General features: G+C 35.6%; 1 pseudogene; it reads left to right on the top strand.

Annotated features, from left to right (window-relative positions):
- Window positions 1-845: 845 nt before the first annotated feature.
- LOC141512504 (uncharacterized) lies at window positions 846-21,645 on the top strand (annotated as a pseudogene).
- Window positions 21,646-23,124: the final 1,479 nt, after the last annotated feature.

A 23,124-nucleotide genomic window follows, 5' to 3' on the forward strand; every position in this document is an offset into this window, starting at 1 on the left:
TAGTACTGTTATCAGTGTGTGCATTGTTCTTTTATCAGCATGTATATAGTTGTTATCTGTATTTCTGTTGGGTGTATGTGTGTAGTTCTGTTATCTGTGTGTTTGTATAGTTCTATTATCAAAGTGTGTAGTTATCTGTATGAGCATATGTGATTCTGTTATCTATGTATGTGTATAGTTCTGTTTGTAGTTCTATTATTTCTATGTGTGTGTGTGTGTGTGTGTGTGTGTGTGTGTGTGTGGTCCTGTGTTATTGTAGATGTGTGAAGTCCTATATTTTTCTGTCCCATTAAAGAGTCGTGAGTGGCATGTGGGAAGAGAACTATGGATCTGTGAGCCAAAGGACAGGCCTATGTCCGTGTCCTTGGGGAAGTTAGGTGTTTTGTGTGTCTGTTTCAGAGGCAAACCTTGTCCATTTGTTTGAGGGCATCAGAGAAAGCCTTTGCCTCCCTAAGGAGGTAGGATCCTAAGTTTAGAACTGGAGGGGGCCGTCGGAAGCTGCCTAGTGACCTGTGTGTCAGAAGTGCCTGTATTTAGGTGTGTGAGAAAGAAAAGCAGCATGTTTGTTGGTGTGTGAGAGAAGGGGCAGCAAGTTGTAGGAGAAAAATTGCAGGATTTGGAGTCAGAAGACCTGAGATTGAGTCCTAATCCTGTATGACCATTAAACTCTTGGGCTTCATTTTCTCATTCATAAAATGACAGACCTAGATTAGATAAACTTTGAAGTTCTATCTGATTCTAAACCTTGGGGGTAGGAGTAGGAGTAGATGGGGGGGGCAGTGAGGGGAAACAGGAAGGGGATCGTATTGAGTAAACATCATCATATTCTTTCCTCTGTTCTAAAAACTATAAATATTTAAGAACAGTTTTAAATGGAGTGACACTCTCACTTAAAGAAGTCCCTTCACTCCTTTTCCAGTCTTCTCTCCATCTTGGAGTACAATCACATGCAGAGGGGATAGATAGTGCTGGGGTTGGAGTTCATATCCTAGCTCTGACATTTAATAGCTATGTAACTGGTCAAGTTGCTTAACCTCTATGGAATCGAGTTCCCACATCTGTGAAATGATGGGAGTGGATCAGGTGAGCACCAATACTGTATAAATCCTATACATCTTTGATAATTGTTCATGTCAGAATCACATGTCTCTATGTTAGAGAAGAGTCCTCTGTATATCTATTTCTGTCTGAGAATAAGCCAAGTATATCAGAAAGAAACCTGATATCTGTGTATGTTAAAAAAAACCCTTCATTCTTAATAACTGAGTCAGAGACTATATTAATAACTAAATATTTAAATGATATATATGAATATCACTGTGTCTGTTTTGTTCACTGTGTTTGAGAAGACCCATGCATAAATATTTCAGAGCTTTTCACTGAGGAGCCCTCTGAAGCTCTGTGTGTTTGTCAGGAGATCTGAATTTGTGTGTGCTCTTCTGAGTGACAGAGAATAAGTCCAGTGTACATGTGACTTTGGATGTCTGATAGCCTTCTAGAAATGTCTGTGACCAAGAAAAGTGCCTTGTGTTTTTTCTTTCTGTGACAGAAAAGAGCCCCATGTCTGTATTTTAGGAAAAAATCCTGTATATATGTGTATATCTATATGTCCAGAAAAATTCTTTTAAGCATATGTATCTTTTTTTTTTTTCCAGAGAAGAGGGCTTTGTAAATATGTCTGTTTCTTAGGGAAGAGTGAGTCCATGGTTCTGAGTATCTGATTACATCAGAGGTAAAACATGTATTTTCAGGGAAACTTACCTTAATTCTTATTTATCTTATTTATCCCACTTTATATATGTAATGTTTATCCCACAGTACTTGATGTTAATACGTACATGTTAAGTATTTCCTGACTGAATAACACTTATCATATACCTGTTTGTATTTTTTTGGGGGGGTGGTTGATCATTTCTATGGGGCATGTGGTCAGACAGTGTTATCGAGTTTGCTATTTTACTGATCCTATATCTGTCTTGACTGGCTTTGGTTTGAGTCTACAGTAGTTCATCCTGGGGGAAAAGAGGGAGAATTCTGAACTTTTAGTAGATTGCCAGTCCATGACCTTTAGTAAGTGCCTAATTAAGGCTCATTCATAGTTCATCAAGAAATACCTCTCAGAATACTGAAGGAACTGGCAGGTGTGATTGCTGTGCTGCTGCTAATGTTTTCTTTGTTGTTTTGCAAGGCAGTGGGGTTAAGTGACTTGCCCAAGGTCACACAGCTATGTAATTATTAAGTGTCTGAGTCTGGATTTGAACTCAGGTCTTCCTGACTCCAGGGCTGGTGCTCTATCCTCTGTGCCACCTAGCTGCCCTGTGCTGCTAATGTTTTCTGAAAAAATCATGGGGAACAGACAAGGTTCTGGAGTGTTGAAGATGAAAAAATAATACCAACTTTCCAAAATGAGAGAATAGAGAGCTTTGCTCCAATTCTTGGCAAAATTCTAAATCACTTCATTGAAGAAAAGTTTGTGAATATTTAGAAAGGGAATTTGTAAAAATGATTGGTAAAACTACAGTACATGTAGTTGGGAAAATAAATAAATGAATATCATTTTTAAAAAAGGGAATTTGGGGTTGCTAGGATCCAGCAAGAGTCTATTAAGGACAAGTTCTACCAGACTAACCTCACTTCTTTTTTTGACTGAATTTCTGGATAACTCTTGTCAGATTGTCTCATTGAATGATGAAATTTGTGGAATCACAAATGATAGGACAGTTAGATGGATTTGGAACTGGTTATACAATCAGACAGAAGGATTGTGTGGTGTAGTAGAAGGATAACTGGATTTGGAGGACTTGGATCCAGATCCAGGCTCTGCTCCTGATTATCTGTGTAACCTTGGCAAATCACTTAACCTCTCTGGGTGTTTCCTCAACTGTAAAATGAAACATTGAACTAGTTGTCCCTGAAAGTCCCTTCAGTCTCTAAATCTATAATTCTACTAGGCTACTATAAAAAATTATTAATCTAGAAAGAGTTTCAGATGGAGTATTCTAAGCTTCTTTTTGTCCCTGTTTTTCAATACTTTTCATTTTCTTGGATGAAACTTGGGTGAGGGCAAAAATGGTATGTTTACCAAAATTTTGGCAACATCAAACTGGTGGGAATAGCTAAAGTGGGGATTATCTTTGTATGCCCATCACTTACTATTGTGCCAAGCACATAATAAATGCATAACCAATACTTGACTGGTTGACTGCCTGAGATTTCATGAGAGAATTGAGAAACAAAATGATTTCACCAAGCTCTAATTGTTGTTTTGTCATTTAAGTTGTATCCACCTTTTTGTAACTCCATTTGGGGTTTCTTGGCAAAGATACTGGACTGTTTGTCATTTCCTTTTCCAGGTCATTTTATAGAGGAGGAAATTGAGGCATACAAAGTTAATCTTGCTCAGGGTCATATAGCTAGCATATATCTGAAGCTGGTTTTGAACCGAGGTCTTCCTGATTCCAAGTCTGGTGCTCTGTGCCACCTCGATTTCCCATTGAGTCCAGACTTAAATAAAAAAAAAACCAATTGTACAAGAGCAGGATGGAAGAGATATATTGCTGGATACCAGCTCATTGTGAAGAAGACTGATTTCATATTGGCCTCAGCTTCATCAATATGAGTCAACATTGTGATGTGGTTGAAAAAACAGCCAACTTTTGTTTTATTAGTGGAAGGATAATATCCCTATTATATTCATCTCTTGTGGAACACATCTGGAGTTTTTCAGTTAATGCTGGACTCCAACTTAAGAAGCTGCAACATCCACCCAGAAGAACTTGATCAGAATGATAAGGGGTCTTGCCAGCCAAGTCACTCAGCTGAAATACTCTCCCTACCAACAAGGAACTTCTATTAGGGGAACAAAAGTATATTAAATATATATGTGTGTGTGTGTATATATATATGTATATATATATACATATATATATATATATATATATATATATATATATATATATATATATATATATTGAACAAATACAAATGACAAGTACAAGGTAGCATTTTGGGGAATAAAGGGAGGTGTCATATCAGGGTAATTGTTTAGTTGCCTCTTAAAAGAAGAAAAGGAGGTAAGAAGGGAGTGCAATATAGACATGGAAGATAGTTGAATGAAAGGCACCAAGATGGGAAATGGAGCATTGTGTCTGAAGGTCCATTTGGCTGGAGTGTGAGAGGAGGGTGCAATATCCATTAAGGCCAGAAAGATCAGTCAGGCAATAAGAATTTGTTAAGTGCCTACTCCATATCAAGCACTACACTAATTGGACCTACAATAAGAGGCCAAAGAGCCTTTTAGGAGCTCATCATTGAATGGGAGAGACTTTGATGAGTAAAAACAGATAAATAAGGTACACAAAGGTCAAGTAGAAATAATTACAAGAGGAAAGACCAGAGTTGAGAAAGACTAGAGTTAAGAGTTGAGAAAAGCTTCCTGTAAAAGATAGGATTTTATTTAGGGCTTAAAGGAAGCTGGTAAGCAGCGATAAGAAGAGAATGGCAGGAAAGCCAGAGAAAATCCCTGGAGAATTTTGTCAATGAAACCTCCAGTAGGTCAGCATCACTGAATTGAAGAATATGGGGGGGTGTAAAGTATTAAAAAACCTGGAGTAGGACTGGGCTGGGCTAAAAAGTACTTTGATTGCCAAATGCAGAATTTTATATTTTATTTGGAGGCAATAGGAAGTCCTGAGTAGGGGGTCAGACCTGCACTTTAGGAAAATCATTTTAGTGGCTGAATGGAAGATGGATTGGAGTGAGGAAAGACTAGAGACAGGAAGACCCACCAGGCTATATTTCAGTAGTCCAGTAATGAAGTGATAAAGGTTTCCACAAGAATTGTCACTGTGCCACAGGAAAAGAAAGGATATATTTAAGTGAGGATGCAAAGGGAAAAGCAAAAAGCCTTGGCAGCAGCTTAGATATGGAAGAAGTGATGGTGGTGGTGATGGTAGTGGTGGTGGTGGTGGTGGTGGTGATGGTGGTAAGAGACAATGAGGTATTGAGATATACACCTAGGTTGTAAGCTGGAGGGAGTGGGAAGATGTTAGGACCTTCTATCATAATATGGAGATTTGGAATTGTGAAAATTTTAAAGGGAAAGAGAATGAGTTCAATTTTTAAAATGTTTAGCTTAAGATTGGACATCTTAGATGTGAATAGATATGTGAAAGGCAGTTGGAGATGAGAGACTGGAGTTCAGCAAAGAGATTAGGTAGATTTAAAAAATATCAGTTTAGAGATTAATAATTAAATCCATAGGAACTGATGAGATCATCAAATGAAGTAGTATGGAGGTGGGAGAAGGCCCAGAACAGAACCCTACTAAGTTGAGTAGGACTTCAAAAGTTGCTAAATAGAAGAGTTTCCTAGAGGAAATAGGAAGGCACTAGAGTTAATCAAGTAGGGAAGTCACTTGGTCAGATCTTATTTTAGAAAAATCATTTTAGCAGCAGTATGTTGGATAAATTGGTAGGGAAACCAATTAAGAGGCAATTGTAATAATATAGAAAAGATGTGACAAGGACCTGAATTAATGTAGTAGAGGTTTTATGAAGATTAAAGTGACAGGATTTAGAATTTAGGTATTATTTGGATATGTGGGGGTGAGGGAGAGTGAGAAATTCATTAAAAATAATGCCCTCGATACAAACCTGAGAGACTGTAATAATGGAGGCACCTTGGATGGAAACAGAGATGTTAGGAAGAAGGAGGATTTACAGAGAAAGATAATGAGTTCTATTTAGAGTTTGGGATTTCTATAGAATGTCTATATGAGAGGTCTAGCAGGCAACTGCGGATGGCTGGCTGATGCTGAGTAAGGAAATAGAGATATAAACCAATGGGAGCTGATGAGGTTTCTAAGAAAGTAGAGTGGGAGAAGAGCAAAGGCCCTAGGTGAATACCCTGAGCACAGACAGGAGATGAACTAATTGAAGATGGCATTTAAAAAACCCAGAAAGGAGAGATTGAGTAGAGAGTAGTCACTGAAGTCAAATGCAGCAGACATGTCAAGAAGAATTAGGAAGGAGATATAGCTAGCCATTTAATCAGTAAACATTAAGCTCTTACTCTGTCTCAGAAATGGATGTAAATACTATGGATACAAAACACAGGTAAAGAGGCAATCCCTGTTTTCGAGATCACAGATTTATGAGGGGAAATGCCATGCAAACAACTGTGTATAAACAAACTACAAACAGTTAAATAGTAAATAAAAATCAACAGAGGAAAGACACTATATTTAAGGGAGATCAAGAAGGCTTGCTACAGAAGATAGAATTTTACCTGGTACTTTAAGGAAGCCAGGGAAGCCAGGAGATGGAGATAAGGAGGCAGAGAATTCTAGGCCTGAGAACAACCAGGGAAAATGTTTGGTTAAGAGATAAATTTTTTTTTATTCAAAGAATAGAATGGAATCTATTGTCACTGGATCACAGGGCATATGGATGAGTTTAAAGTTTATGAAGATAACAAAGTGGGAGTAGAATATTTGTCTCTGTGTATAAGGGGGAAAGACTGTGAAGGTCTTTGAACATACAGAGGATTTTAGATTTGATTCTGGAAGGATTAGGAAACCATTGGAATTTTTTGAATAGGAGAGTGATATACAGCATGTATGTTTTCACCAATATCATTTTGACAATGAAGAGGAGGAAAGACTGGAGTAGGGAGAGATTTATAGCAGGGAAAGCTATCAACAGGCTATTGCAATAGTCCATGGGTAGTTGATAAAGTACTGTATGAATGTAGTGACAATATCAGAGGATAGAAGGGGGGTATATATATAAAAGATATTGTGAAGGTAAAATCTAGAGATCTTGGAAACAGATTGGATATGTGTGGGTGGAGGTGAAAGAAATGAGTAGTTGATAATGTCTAGATTGTGATGTAATGTCTAGCTGATGGAAATGGTGGTGCCTCCAATGGTAATAGAGAAATTAGGAAGAAGGGAGGATTTGGGGTGGTAGTGGAAATAATTTAGTTTTGGATATATTTAGTTGTCAATGGGACATCCACTTTGAGGTGTCTAGTAGGCATGACGGTTTAAGACTCAAGGGTAGCAGAGAGGTTGGGGCTGGATACGAATATTTGAGAATCAACAGCAGAGAGATGATAATTGAGGCTATGGGAGATGATGAGATCACCAAGTGAAATAGTATAGATAACTATAGAAGAAAAGGGAAGAAGGTCCAGGACAGAGCCTTATGGGATATCCATGATTTGTGTGCAAAACCTGGATGAAGGTCCAGCAAAGACCAAGAAAGATTGGTCAGTTATATGAGAGGGTAGCATTGTGAAAACCTAGAGAAAAGACACAATCAAGGAGAAGAGGGTGATGAACAGTGGCAAATACTGCACAGAGATCAAGAAAGTTGAGGCTTGATAAAAAGACCATTAGAATTGGTCATTAAGAGAGCCTAAATAATTTTGGGCAAAGCAGGTTCTGAGGTCAGAAGCAAAATTATAGAGTCAATCTCTTGCTAATTAATGAGATCATCAAGGAAATCATTGGTAATTTTGAGAGAGAAGTTTCAGTTGTGATGAGATCAGAAGCTAAATTACAAAAGATTGAGAAATTAGTTCAAAGAGAGGAAGTGGAGGCATTGAATATAGGTAGTTTTTCCTAACAGAGAAAACTGAGAAAGGGAGGAAATATAAAAAAGAGTTTTGGGGAAATTAGAATAGAGCATAGTGAAAGTTATTATGAGGCTAAGTTAAAGGAAGGTATGAGTTTTGATCTGAGAAGAGAATACCTAATAACAACATGAATGCTGTCTTAAAATCTTTGAAGGATTATCAAATGGAAGAGGCATTAAACTTTTTCCTTCCTGATCCTAAAGGGCAGAACTAGGAATAATAAGTAGAAAGGGCAAAGAGGATATTTGATAGGGAGGAAAATTTTCTACCTTGCATAATAGTGAATTCTCCATTGAAAACCTTTACATGAAGCTTGTACAACCAGTTGTCAGAGCTGTAGTAGAGGGTATTTGTGCTTAGGAGTGGGTTAGACTATGTTGCTTCTGTCATCTTTTCCATATTTGAGAGTCAATGATTTTCCAAGGTGAAGGTGAGAGCTACAAAGATGAACAACAGTCCCTCTCTTTAAAGAGGTTACAGTCTAACAGAGAGGAAATAATATTTACACAAACAAATGTGATACAAAATAGAACATAACAGTGGCAAAGGAGAAATATGGACAAAGGACTATTAGCAGATTTGAGGAAGAAGAGAAACAGCACTTTGAGCTGTTTATTTCATGGAGAAAGAGTCAACAAAGAGTTTCATGGAGAAAGAGTCAACAAAGAGAGGTACAGTGGATAGTTAGTAATGGGTTTAGGGAGCCCTGTAAGGCTTCCTATTACTATGACTATGGCTATTACTGTTACTACATATTTTAAACAAATCTCTTAACCTCTTGGGGATTTAAGATCTTACTCTCAAAAAACAAGGATTTGGACTAGATTATCTCAAAGTTTGTTTCTAACTCTTAAATCCTATGGCCTTATTAATCTGTATTGAGTTGGGCTTTGAAGGAAGAAAAGCATTTCAAGCAGGTAGATAGGGAAGGTCATGGTCCTTCCTACTCCAAAGCAAGAAGTTGGGGGAAGGCACAAAATTGGGGAATATTTGGTAGTCCAGTTTGACTGCAGTATAGAGTGTGTAAAAATAAGGAGTATGAGATAAGATTAAAAAGGACTTTTTAGAAACTTAAAGAAGGTAGGAGAGAGAAGAAATGGAACCTTGAGTCAAAAATATGGGGAAAAGATGATTTTCCAAAGGATAATCTTATGATTGAAACTGAATTTAGTTATATCTTAAGAGGAAATATCTTGCATGATTCATTTTACAGTGGCACCTCCTTGGTTTTCTGTCTTTTATTTTCTTGATTTTATTTTATTTTTTGACCTTATGTCTGCCTAGGAAACACTACCCTAATGTTTTCCTTTTGATTTTATTTATTTAATTTTTTTGGAGGCAGTCAGAGTTCAGTGGAGTCATTGCACAACTAATAGGTGTCTGAGTTTGAATTTGAAAAATCCTTCAAATCCTTCTGACTTCAGACCCAGTTTTCTATCCATCGTGCCACCTATCTACCCTGTATTTTCCTTTTTTAGACTTTTGGTAATCCCAGTTCTCAGGAGGAAATGGTATTCATGGACCTCCCCTCTCTTTGTAGAGGGCTCAGGTATGGTTCTGGACTTTTCCCCATCTTTCTCATATTCATCTTGTTTGTAAGGAATCCTAGCTTGGTGAGTTGAATCTCTAAAGCAGAATTTGTGGTATAGTGGAAAGGGCAGCAGACATATAGATCCTTGCTCTGACACTCACTGCCTATGTGGTCTTGGGCAAAACACATACCTCATGTCATAAGATTTAAAGCCACAAGATACCATAAGGATAATCTGTTCTTATCTTCTCCTATTTGCTGAGTGAACTGAATCCCAAAGAGGTGTAAGCACCTTAGGTAGGTCATATAGATAGCAGGTGACAAAGTACAACTTTGAAATTAGATTCTCTGACTCCAAATCTAATGCGTTTTTGTATTGCATTGTAGAAATGTAAACTTCTTTGCCTCTTAATCCCTCTGAGACTCAAATCTCATTAATGAAATAGAGTCAAATTGATTTAAGTTCCTCTTCTAGCCCTAAAATCTTGTGATTTCCAAAGATGTTCTCGTTTATGGTTCCTTTCTCTTCTCTAGCACTGTCCTCTCAAGATTTGGATTTTCCTACATAAAGAAGCACAAAACAGGAGAGAATGGCCACAGGGGTCATGACAGGCTAGTCTCAGGTGAGTGAGACTTTTCTCTTTCTACCAGTGATATTTTAGAGGGTAAAAATATTTTCTTAATTTCTTAGCTTCTTTGTGCAGTAAGATTAACCTTTTCATTGCCTTTTATTTTTGTGTTCATTGCTATGTTATCCTTTCATTTTTTTATTTTTTTATTTTTTTTCCAATTTCCTAAACCAGGATTACTCCCATCATCCACATTTTCTGTTCCACATTTAGTGTGTGACTGAATATTCATGGAAGTCAATTAACCATTCTAACAGATTCAACATCTGTGGCAAGGGCAATAGATTTATGTTATCTTATATCAACTGAATCTGCAGGGTTTCTTCCTGGTTGACTTTCACTGTTACCATTACAGCTATGCCAAATCTCTTCTCCCTTCAGGATCCCTACAATGCCTTTCTGGTCTGAGCAGAAGACCTCATCTATTGCTTTCCTGAGAAAATGAGATCATTCACTGAGTTCCTTCTCTCCTATTCCATTCTCTTTTGCTATGAAGAAAAGGTGATTTTTTTTTCTTGACAAGACCAGACTTTCTCCTTGTACTTCTCCAGGAACTTTTCTTTTTAATTAATTATTAGCTTTTCCCCCTCTTTAAAAGCTCTACTTTTGGCTCCTTTTTACTACCAAAATAATGCCCAGATCTCTCCCATCCCTAAAAAGCCCTTCACTTGATCCTGTTATCCTCTCAAACTATAATTCTTCTCACTTTCATAGCCATTACCAAAAGAATTGCCTATACTCTTTGTTTCTACTTCATCACTTCCCACTCCTTATTTCTTTGCAATCTGGTTTCTGACTTGAACTATTATCTCCAAGGTGAACAACATCTCTACACTACTAAATCCAATGTGTTCCCTTGCCCCCCAGGCTTTCCTTTTTATTTTTCTGCAACTGCTGACACTGATGATCATTCCATCCACCTGTATTTCATCTCTTCCTTCAGCAACCATGACTATCAACTGGTTTTTATCCTACCTGTCTAATTGTTTCTTCTGAACCTTCTTTGTTATTCTTCATCTAGTTCCCATATTCTAATCTTCGATGTTCTGCAAGGCTTTCTTCCATGTCTTCTCTAATTTTTTCCTACACTTTCTTAGTCATCTCATTTTCTTCCATTAGTTTAATTGTCATCTCTAGGCAGATGATTCTCAAATGTACCTTTCTCCCTTTGTTGCAGAAGTAAGGAACTATTGGTGTGGAACATTGTTTATATAAGTCATACTGAGTTGATGAATTGGGTAGTTATGCTGAATTAATATTTTTTCTCTTTAAAAATTTTTTTTGTTAAAAGAGACAAGTTTATATTTTAAACAATTTTGTTTGTTTCTGTGTGACTTGGAGATGAACATGGGTTCTAAAAGGATATGCCAGGAGGGCATGTGCTTTAGGCAGCAGGTTAAGAGCACATCATGTGTCAGGGCTTGGTTTCAGGGTGACTAGGCTGACCCTAATCAAAGGCAAAAGGTATGTCCATATACCATAGCTAAGGTCAGCAGCAAGGAAGCAACAGGAACTTAAAATAGATACAGAATAGTAACAGTACTCTCTTTTTTTACACAACACTTTCTTCAAGAACATCCCGTGAAGTAGGTAGCACAAACATGATCTCTATTTTGTAGAAGGGGAGTCGTTGACTCAGAGAAGCTTAGTAACTTGTCCAAGATCATATGGCAGCATAAAATAAGAAGTTGGATCTTCTGAGGCCACTGCAGGGCTAACCATTTGCTAGTAGAACTTGTATCTTGCAAGGTAGGTCAAAGAACTCACTCCTTTATCTTTAAGGTGGTGGGAGCACATTTTAAGCTGAGACACACAGGATTAGTACTGTATACCTTGTCTGTCTGGGAAGCTACTGTTATAATATTTTAAGATTGTAGAATCTAGATTTGGAAGAGGCTTTAGATAGTGTGTAAGCACTCACATTTTGCAGATAAGTTTACTGAACCCTGAAATTGCAACAAATTGCAACAATTCCCTTCTATTTGTTCAAGAGACAAAAAAAATCAATCTCTCCATACTTCATTATTCTCCATACTGCATTATTCATTTAGTGTTGAAAGTATCTTCATTGATGCACATAATATATCCCCTTTATCACTTAGAAGATGCTCTTTAGCATTATAAAAAAAGTTATCACTCTATAGCCAATTCTGGTAATTATCCTTCATAACTTGACAAGAATGGATCTTAAGATAATTAGATATACTCTCTCTGGCCCATATTTGACGTTTTTCTAACTTTGTAAGACCTGTTAGAGCTTGTACTCCAGAGGACTTGACTTTCCACCTCAGCAACACCTACATGCTATAATAAGACATTGAAGTGAAATTCCATTTAGTGGAAATCCCCTCTCCAGAAATAAGATTATGTTTTCTATTCACACATTTTGTGTTTGTGTGTGTGTGTGTGTGTGTGTGTTTATTATTTGACTCACAGGGTTCTCAAGCTTTTTTCAGTATTATTTTTTTCCCTTTTCAGTCTGGTGGAGTCTATAGTCCCTCTTTTACAACAAAGTTTTCAAATACATAAATACACCAAATAATATAATACATTTAACTTATCTGCAAGTTGAACTTAAATTTTATTTTAATAAAATTGTTGTTGCTTAACTTGAATAAAAACAATAAAGTACAGGAGAGTCTTTGTTAAGACAACATATATTATGTTGGATATCCTAGTAATTTTTTTTTTGTTTTGATGATTACAAGTATTGGATTTCAGTTTGCAAAGATAAATTACTACAAATGGAATGAAAGTAGGGGGCGGCTAGGTGGTGCAGTGGATAAAGCACCGGCCCTGGAGTCAAGAGTACCTGGGTTCAAATCCAGTCTCAGATACTTAATAATTACCTAGCTGTGTGGCCTTGGGCAAGCCACTTAACCCCATTTCACTTGCAAAAAACCTAAAAAAACTATTCAAATGGAATGAAAGTTTCCATAACTTGCTTTACAAGGAAAAGATAAACTTTTCTCAAGCAGCAACAAAATTTTACCAAGACTTTTTGAGTTACACTCCATTTGGTGCATTTTTTATCCTAAGATCAATGATTTTATCTTTGTCATTGATAAGCCTCCATACCTTTCATGCAATTTATATCAAATCCTTGGATAGTCTTTAATGCTATAAATATCAAAATAATTTTTGACAGAGAATTTTGCATCTCACTTTCATCTTGGTAAAACATTTCTTTTAGCATTTGAAAGTTTTTAAGGATGTTGTCTTTTATCCTCTTCCTTCTTATTGACTAGCTTAGTCAAGAAAGTTTATCCATTTTCATAACCTTGAATTGAAAGATTCCAGGTAAACCAAGAAATGAATGAAGTCCTTTTAAAATGTTTCAGGGATTTACTTTCCCTTTCAGAAAAGCTGAAATTTCTACACCTGAGATTCAGACAGGTGCTTTGACTTGTCCTTTTGAAAGCCAATGAACTTTTGCATGTGGTAGAGAAACATTTCATATTCTGGCCCCCATTTCTTTCTTTCCTTTTTTTTAAATTTTAGGCAATGTGTTTAAGTGACTTGCCCAAGGTCACACAACTGGGTATTTATTAAATGTCTGAGGTCAGACTTGAACTCAGGTTCTCCTGACTCCAGGGCTGGTGCTCTATCCACTGTGCCACCTAGCTGCCCCCCCGACCCTCATTTATTAACAAAAATTTTTAACCAGATGATTCAAAGACCTGTTTCTAGTAAAGTATATAATTAGAATGGCTGTTGACTAAACTTCTTTCAAGGTTGTTGGAAGAGATATTGTTGCCAGTGTATATCTATAAAAAGCAATGATAATGTAAGAAGCTTTTTTAAAGTGGAAAAATCAGAATTATTACCAGGCATTGAAAGAGCTCTGTCCGTGTAGAGTATGAAGCTTTTCTTTCTAGTGAAAGTTGTTTTTCAAACTAAAACCCAAACAAATTTTATAATTTCCAGAACATTAATAAATTAATGAAGGACTCAAAAAATAGGAATTCTTTTTGGCAGTATTAGCACACACACAGAGAGAAAAAACCCCCAACAACAACAAGAAGCTGGTTATATTGAGAGATGAATGAAGATTCATCAAGTTGCATACTGAAGGAGAATACAAAGCTACCAATTACTCTGGGGCTTGCTTCAAAATATTAAGAACATCAATTATTTGAAAAAGTATATCATTTTACAATGAAAGTGCCTTCAGTTGTTTTTTTCTCTCTGGAAGTTCATCAACTAGCAACCATTTCCAGTGTATGTATCTTTGATAAAATCCCTCTAATAGTGTGGAACTTTTTTTATTTAGCAATTTAGAAGGTAACTTTACAGGAAAAGAGTTTTGTAAAATAGCAAATCCAAATTCTGAGCATGTTCCAGCTTTTTGTAATAAAACTTTCTTTCCATGAAAAGAGCTTACATCTTTAAATGCATTTTCAGGATGGATAGGTATGAGGTACTCTCTCCAGTTTTCTGGCTTTATACTTCTATTCATAAGAATATTTCTGCACAAAAAAGTCTTTTGTGACATATCATATTAATTAGTGTATTTGAAATAATGTGAAATGTAGTCCATCACAATTCCTCCTATTTACCGTAAATATGGAATAAAACTAAATTTGATATTTTATGATTTTAAGGGATTTAGTTGATAAATCTGCATAGAAATAAGTGATTTTATGTTAAGAAGTATTAAAATGTTCAGAAAATATGTGTGACAGATAAAATAAGGTATGTTTTACAACTAATTACAGCTTTAACACTTTTAATAACTTTTAGCTCATTGATGACTATCTGAACCACAGCAATAGTGCAGGAAGTCTGTTCTTTCTAGAATTTGGATGTTATTTTTGAGTAGAGTTTTTTGGCTTTCTGTGCTTTCCCAGAAATAATAATAATTCTCATTTCTGATAGCATTTGCAATTTTTTCTTGAAGTTATTTTTTAAAAATGTAATATTTTTACATACCAATAATAAGTAAACATTAATTATTTGTTTAATAATTATTACTTGGGATTGTTGCTGGCTTTTCCTCTCCAATCACAAAATGTTCATCCCCTATGCTTTGTGTATAAGTTCCTTTTTATTTTTGTAATGTTCCTCATATCCACCATCACTGAGGAAGAAAGGAAAAATAAAGTCCTTAAGAAATAAATTTATAATCTGACAAAATAAATTCCCACATTGACCATGTCTGAAGATTTTATATATATATATATATATATATATATATATATATATATATTTCTGGGAAGTTACTTGGCAGTGGATACTATAGGTGAATTGAGATCTTAGAAACAGAGTGTCACAAGATCAGTGGCATTTCTGTCCTTCACTATGCCATCTATGTCCTTTTCTATTCTCCTAAGTATATCTATATCAGAACTTACAGCACCTGAACAGGTGGAACCTAACTTTAGGGAGAGTGTTGAGTAGGCAAAACTTAGTTAATGGAGGAACTTCTCCTTGAGTAGGTAAGCTACTGACTAATGCCACTAAAATGAATAAAATAAGTACTAGACAGTCTTATGGAATAAAGTATAAAAAAGAAGAAAGACAGTTCAGCAAAATTAACCAATGTTTCAGTGAAGTCTGTTGTATATGTACTGTCCATCACTGGTATCAGTGTTTTATGGTTTCATTTTCAAGAAGGTGCCACTTTCTGACTTTATTATTTGACCATGCTTTTTGCTCACTGAATATAGTATCATTGACAGAAGTGGGGTTGTTGGTAAGGAAATCTGGATTATGAGAGATGAGGAGAGTGACTTTAGAGATATTCAGTATTTTATAGTGGAAACCATAGTAAACCTGAAGTATACCTTATTCATTTGCTACATTGAGTCATGAAAAGACTGTGAATTCAGAGCTTTACTAGCCATTTCCATACCATACTCAGTGATTGCTTAAATTCTTCTTTAATCATCCCCTTCCTATGAAGGCATCACTTCTTCCAAGTTCTTTCCCCAGTTCTTTCTTTAATATCAGTCCTACCTGGCCTCAGAGATTCAATTTCCCCTTTCTTAGTCATCCTATGGAGTTATTTTTGATACTCTTCATCTATCTGTGGGTCACTGTAGTAACTTTCTCCTCCTAATTCCTACCTAACTTATTTATCTTCTTTCCATTAGTTTATATCTTCCATTTTCTGCTTTGCAATATTTCATCTATATCTATAAAGTTTAGCATCCATCCTTCTTTTATTGACTATCCTTTGCAGTCCCTGGTATTTTAATTGGATTCTTCAACTGGTGCCTTGTAACCTTTGGCAGTGATGAGATGGAGGGCTAGGTGAAAGAGATTCCATTATGCTAAATTTGAGGTAAAAACAGGAATTCCTGTGCAAGATGGCCATTGCAGGTATATGGGGCTGAAATCTGAGTGAAAGATCAATGCCTAGGGATCTAGATTTGGGAATCATTAGTTTAATGACTAAGAGTTTCTTCTTTGCAAATGACTAAGTTCAAGGAAAAGAATTTAGAGAAAAGCAAAAGGTGAGTACTGAGTCATAGACATTTTGTAGGAAAAACGGGAATAAGAATCTGAGAATTTCAGAGTTTCAGGGAACTTGAAGTATCATCTGTTCCAACACATACTTGAAAAAGCTTCCTCCTCTACAACACATAACAAAGTGTTATCCAACCTTTGCTAGAAGAACTCCAATGGCAAAGAACCTATGACTGTTTGAGGCAATTGTTAGAATATTTTCCTTATAGCAGGCTAAGTATACTGTTTTACAACTTCAGTCAATTATTCTGAGTTCTGCCCTCTCTGGTCAAGTGGAACAAATTCAAATCCTCTTTTACACGAGAGCCCTTCAAATTCTTAAAGATAGTAGTTATGTCTCCTAAAATATTTTTTCAGGCCAAATATAACTGATCCTCTCTCATGTGGCATGGACTTAAGATCTTTCACCAAATTGGTTGTTTTCTACTAGACACTCACAAGTTGATCAAAGTTCTTCCTAAATTATTGACTAGATGTTGCCTTAGCAAGGAAGAGTTAAATGGAACTGTTACCTCCTTTTTCCTGGAAGCTTTGTTTCTCTTCATGTAGCCTTAACTTACATTAGTTTTTTTGAACTTCTCTGTCGTACTATTGACTCAACAAAACCCTAGAACTTTTTCAGATAAACTGCTATCTAACCATCTCCTATTTTAGTTTTAACCCCAGATTTAAGACTTTGTACATATCCCTATTAAATTTCTTCCTATTAGGCCTAACCTAATATTCTAACTTGTCACAAGCTTTTTAGATCCCAACTCTTTCATCCATTATGTTAGTTATTCAATTCAACAAACATTTAAAGCACCCGTCAGACTGATCCCAACTATCCTACATTTGTGTTCTCTAAACATTTTATTAAATGCCATCATTATCTTTTTTTAACAAGTAATTTTAAAAACATATTAAATATCACAAGATCAGTTGAAATACCAATGAAACTATGAAATGGCATAACCATTCTAGAAAGCAATTTGCAACTAAATTTCAAAAATCACTAAGCTCTATGTTTTACTCTAGGGATATTACTAGACAAATTTTCTGAAGAGATAAAGAAAGTGAGAAATGGCCTAAATGAATTAAAATATATAGCTTCACTTTTTGTTATATCAAAGAAAGCAAATAGAATCAGGGTCCATGAATCAGGTGATGGTTGAACAAATTACAGCATATAAATATAATGGAATATTCCATAAGGAATTATGAAAAGGATAAAATCATAAAAACTTGGGAAGAATTATTTAAACTAATTCAGATTAGATGTACATAACCAGGAGAACAATTAAACTTATTCATGCTTGGAAAGGAAAATTTAGAAAGACTTAAAACTTTAATTAATAAATTTCCTAATTTCCATTATATATTCATGCAGCTGTTTTTCAGCCATTTCTCAGTTTATAAGTAACTATTTTTTTCCAGGTCTTTGCTACTAAAAAGTGCTTCTGAAAACAATAGGATTTTACAAATGTTTATCATAGTAATAGGCACAATGGACTAATTTAATTTGGAACACTCAAAACCTTAAGCAGTATCAGAAAATTATTAGAATCCTGTTCATATCCTTTAAGGATGCCAACTCTTCACAGGGACATGGGATGGTCTTGAGTTGAGGAAGAATATCTTTGATGTTTCAGGGATCAATGACATTCAGTAATGTGGCTGTGGACTTCACCCAGGAGGAATGGAAGCAACTGGATCCTGCTCAGAGGAATCTTTACAGGGATGTGATGCTGGAGAACTATAGAAACTTTGTCTCACTGGGTAAGGGTTTTATGTGTAAGTCAGAATTTTGCTACTGAAATATCCCTGTTTTTCTCAGTTGTGAAATGAAATGAATGAATGAAATTTGAATGAAATATCAGATGGTTCATTTAATTTGTCCTGGGATTCCAGGGATAAGAGTTCATCCCATTTGTTCCCAAAGAACATATTTCTGATTCCTCTTTCCAGGAGAAACGTCTGTACTTTGTTGAGTCAAAATTTTGTAGCTTCCTTATATTCACTGTGATGCTATTGTGCCTTCTCTTTAGAGGTCCTGAAGATTAAGGGACTGGGACTGTATGGCTTTTTGATACAAAGCACAAAACCTAGACCGTGTTTCTTTCCTCATAAGCAGGTCAGCAAGTTTCCAAACCATCTATTATCTCCCAGTTGGAGCAAGGAGAAGAACCCTTCTGGATAGTAGAAAGCAAAATTTTAAAAGGTATCCACCCAGGTAAGTGAAAGGAAATCAAACAAATGGATATGAAGAGGTGGAATAATAGAAATATTGGTTAAATAACTATTGTCAAAGCCCTTAAAGTCTGTGTTGGAAGAAAAGATATATGCTTTATCTGATATCTTGACTGATAGAGTTCATAGGAAGAGAAGATTGATGAAGGCTACAAGTTTTTTTGAGGAAGACAGTATAGTAGAGCAGAAATAACATTGATTCAGGATTAAGACCTGGTTTAGATAATGTCTCTAACATTCACTCCCTATGGGGACCTTAGAGAAATCACTTAATATCCCTGACTCATTTTCCTCACCTGTAAATAAGGAATTAGAGAACCTCAGAGATCCCTTCCAACTTTTAATTTATGATCCTAAGAGTTTGGTTTGAGACTTTTCTGGCCCCTGAAAGATATTTAGCAACTGAATGACTGGAGAAATGACTGAAGGATATTCTTCCTGGAGAGAGCAACACGAATAAGTTAAGAGGAACATGATATCCATAGGGAAGAGTTAGGAAATTGGCCTTACTGGAATGGAGCAGGGATTTGGGGGGAGTCATGGAATGGTGGTCTGGGGTCATATTGTGTAGGGCTTTGATTGCCAGACTGAAAAACAGATGCCATCCTGTAGTCTTTAAGAGGGTTATTGAAAGGTTCACAATAGGAAAATAGCATTGAAACATCAGAAAATAGAGAGCAGCAGGTCAGAGATGGTAACATGAATGATTGAGGGCCCAGGGTTTAAAACCCCCCTTATTTACCAAGTGTCTTGAAACCCAGAAGTCAAAGTAGTTATTAGAAGATCTTATATTGGGGCGAGGGGTTCAGACAAAGTGGATCTCACTAGCTAGGAAAGCAAAAAATCCACAATTAAACAAATTTTGGCGTACATGATCTTAGCCAAGGGATCAGCATATAGGATTGAACCTTATCTTGGAATAAAGATGTTGTCTCATTATTTCCTTTGTGGAAGGCCCAGGTCCTATAAGCATATGCAGCAATTCAATAAACATTTACTGAGTGCCTGCTATGTTCCAGAACAAGGCTAGGACTTAGTAATATAAAGATGGAAATTTTAATAATCCTTGTTTTCAAAAAATTACTTTGGTAATATATAGGATTGATTGGGGATTGACAGAATATAATATAGAATATTATAAGTAGAGAAACAAGGAAAAGTTGAGGAGGGGAGAGGACACTTTCGGTTAGACTGGAAGAGTTCAGGGCAACTAAGGCTAAACCTTGAAGGAAGAAAAGAATTTTAACAGGTGAAGAGGAGGAAAGAATGGGTTCTAGAACTTTTACAGATCCTTGCAGGCAGGAGGCAATAGTTCAAAATGAAGTCCAGATAATCTGTAAGAAATATCTAGGTAATAGCAGAGTGATTGCTTGTGGTTTTTTGCTGTAGTTGGAACGGACATTGGAGAGCCACAGTATAGCTTCAAAGCTGGGATTTCATTAGTTTGGTTACTTCTTCCACTAATGTAGTTCATAATGCCACCATACTTTAATTGATTCCCTTCTTGAGGTACTGTTTTAAAAAAAATACATACAAACACAAATAAAAATTATTAATTTGTAGCCAGCACTTCATTGATGTTCTTTTTCATCATTGCCTAGATGGTCCTTATTAATAGAATCTCCCAAAGCTTGTGCATTAGTTTTGAGAACCAAGACCCCCACTATGCTATAATGAGACTTCAGAGGTTTTTGGGAGAGGAGTGCTACTCTTAGAGACATGAAAATGTAATTGAAAATGACTTTTGTGGTGTTTAAGATTGATTGAGGGTTAATCTTAAGAGACTAAAGTCAAGATTAGTCAGGGTTCTCTTAGAAAATAGTCACAAAGTGATATCTAGATTCTGATCCAAGAGGAATTCCCTGACTTATGACTCATCTTGTAATATTCCCCTTAACCATATTCCCTCTGTTTTTAACTTTTCTTCTAATTATCCTGTTCATCTCCCAATTTGCCTGGAATAGACCTTTCTTATTCTCTATGCATGCTGAACCAGATTCCCATTTCCCCATTATAATCTTCATGAACACTTCTTATTGCACTCACTTCATGAACTCTTCTCCTTTTCTGTTTTCTCTTCAGATTGCAAGGTTATATTTAAGAATTGCCAAAGCTACATATAACATGATCTCATTGTTTTCTGTTTCATTCTACTATTCCCACTATAGAATTTCCTTTTCCCCTACATATGGAACAGAAGACATTTGCATTTTCAATTTCTTTCAGACTGGGAGGCTGACCCTGAAACTAGAGAGTCAATTCCTCAACAGGAAATTTCTGAAAAATCATCCCAGGAAACAATAGTGGAAAAACTTACAAATAGTAATGTCTGGTACTCCAGACTAGATCAAACTTGGGATTATGATGAGAAATTATGGACACAGTTAGAAATTCAAGAGAGATATTTAAGACAAGTTAATGTCAGAGATAAGAAGAATTTACTTGGGAAGAAAGATACTGAATATAATGAATTTGGAGTAAATTTTAATTTGAGCTTAATCCTTGTTATGCAGCATAGAGTCCTTGTAGGACAGAAACATGATGAATGTGATCCATGTGGTGAGAACTTCAACCATAATTTTGACATAATTAAGCATCAGAGAATCTGTGCAAGGAAGAAATTCCATGAATGTAATGATTATGTGAAATCTTCTGTTGATAAATCATCCCTTATTAAGCATCAAAGAATTCATTCTGGAGAGAGACTCTATGAATGTAATACATGTGGGAAAGAATTCAGTTGGATTTCATCCTTTACTTGACATCAAAGAATTCATACTGGAGAGAAACCCTATGAATGTATTGAATGTGGGAAAGCTTTCCGTCGGAATACAGATCTCACACAACACCAGAGAATTCATACTGGTGTAAAACCTTATGTATGTAATGAATGTGGGACAATGTTCAGCAGCAAGTCATCCCTTAGTAAACATCAAAGAATACATACTGGAGAAAAACCTTATGTATGTCAAGAATGTGGGTCAGCCTTTAGTGATAGATCCTCCCTTATGAAACATCAGAGAATTCATACTGGAGAGAAAACCCTATGAATGCAATCAGTGTGGGAAAACTTTTAGGTACAGTTCAGACCTTATCAGACATCAGAGAGTTCATAGTGGAGAATGATGTTTTGAATGTGGATAAAATGTGGATAAAATAAAAGCTTTGAGTTTTTATGCAGAGTGTTTAGATTCTTCAGAATTAAGATATCACAGTTTGTCACTGGCTCTGAATTTGTTTAGAGTGGTTGATGAAAATATTTTCTCCTTTATTTTTTTCTCCTTTGTGAGACATGCTGGTATATTAGCACTAGAGTCATGGCCCATCTGAGTTCTATACATGTGAGTTTCAAAAAAAGAAGTTTGTCAAAGAAACAGTAACAATTTGAAAATAATATAGAAATCTATTGAAACAATGAATCCTTTAATTAAAAAATATAACTTAAAGAAAATCTTTAAGAGGGAAGGAACCAAATAAATATGCATAGTCTTTTTGTGGTAGGATATAATGGAAAAGTGCTGTTAAAATCTAATTTTCATTTAGTCAGCAAGCATTTTTAATTGCTTATGTATTGAAAACTGAATTAATATGAACTGAACTAAGCCCAGGAGATACAAAGAAAAGAAACCTTTTTTTCTTGTCCTGAAGGAGCTCACATTCTAACAGGAGAGATACCATGCGAATAACTATATCCATATATGATAAATGAAGTATAAATGTACAGTAATCTCAGAGGGATTAGGGATTAGTATGTAGGCTATAGGGAGGGATCCCAGAAAAGACTTCTATTTAGAGGCAAGACTTTAGCTGAGTCTTGAAAAATCAAGGAATCCAGGAAAATCAGAAACAATGATATAATAAATTTCATTCCTGACTAAAGGACTAATGGCTTATAAATATGACAAATTCTTCATTTTAGTAATTATAACTTGAATGATACCAATCTTTTAAAAATCTTACATGAATGAATTAAATATAGCAACATAGGATCAAATTATCAAATTATTTTTAATATGTTATCCAGGATACTGTACAAATTTCTTTATAATTAATGCTTATAATTCCTCTTAACAATGCAGAAAGTAAAGGAGCCACTCTATAAGTTTGATGACATTTAGAAATGTTTCTTTGGTAAGATTTTGACCAGAACTTTTCAAGAAAGAAAATTCTTTGGAGGGGGGGCACTTAAGATCACTTGAAATAATTTTGAGAAGCTGAAATGTGAATTACTATTTTGTTGGAATTTTCTCAATGTAAATTCCCCTGTTTTAGGAAGTATAAGTATTAAAGAGCAAAGTTATTGGGTTTTGTACTTTCTAGAGCTGCCATTCCATCAACCGTTCCAAGTTCACTAAAAGATATAAACTTTAATGTTTTAAATATATTAATCAGTTCTTATTGGCACTGAATTTTTTGGCATTTCATCCATCTCTGTGTTCCAAAAACCCTCAAAGCATTGATATGATTAATGGCCAGATTCAGAGGTCAGAATCTTGAGTTTGATTCCAAAGTCTACAAAATGTCCTTAGTCATTATTGCTATTAGAGTTTTCTCTATTTTTTTCTGCCATCATTAAAATTTGAATGTAAGAATATATGAGTCAGTATAGTTTAGTGGATAGAG

The sequence above is a fragment of the Macrotis lagotis genome, chromosome 1 (genome assembly GCF_037893015.1).
Source record: "Macrotis lagotis isolate mMagLag1 chromosome 1, bilby.v1.9.chrom.fasta, whole genome shotgun sequence".
In the NCBI taxonomy this organism is placed as follows: Eukaryota; Metazoa; Chordata; class Mammalia; order Peramelemorphia; family Peramelidae; genus Macrotis; species Macrotis lagotis.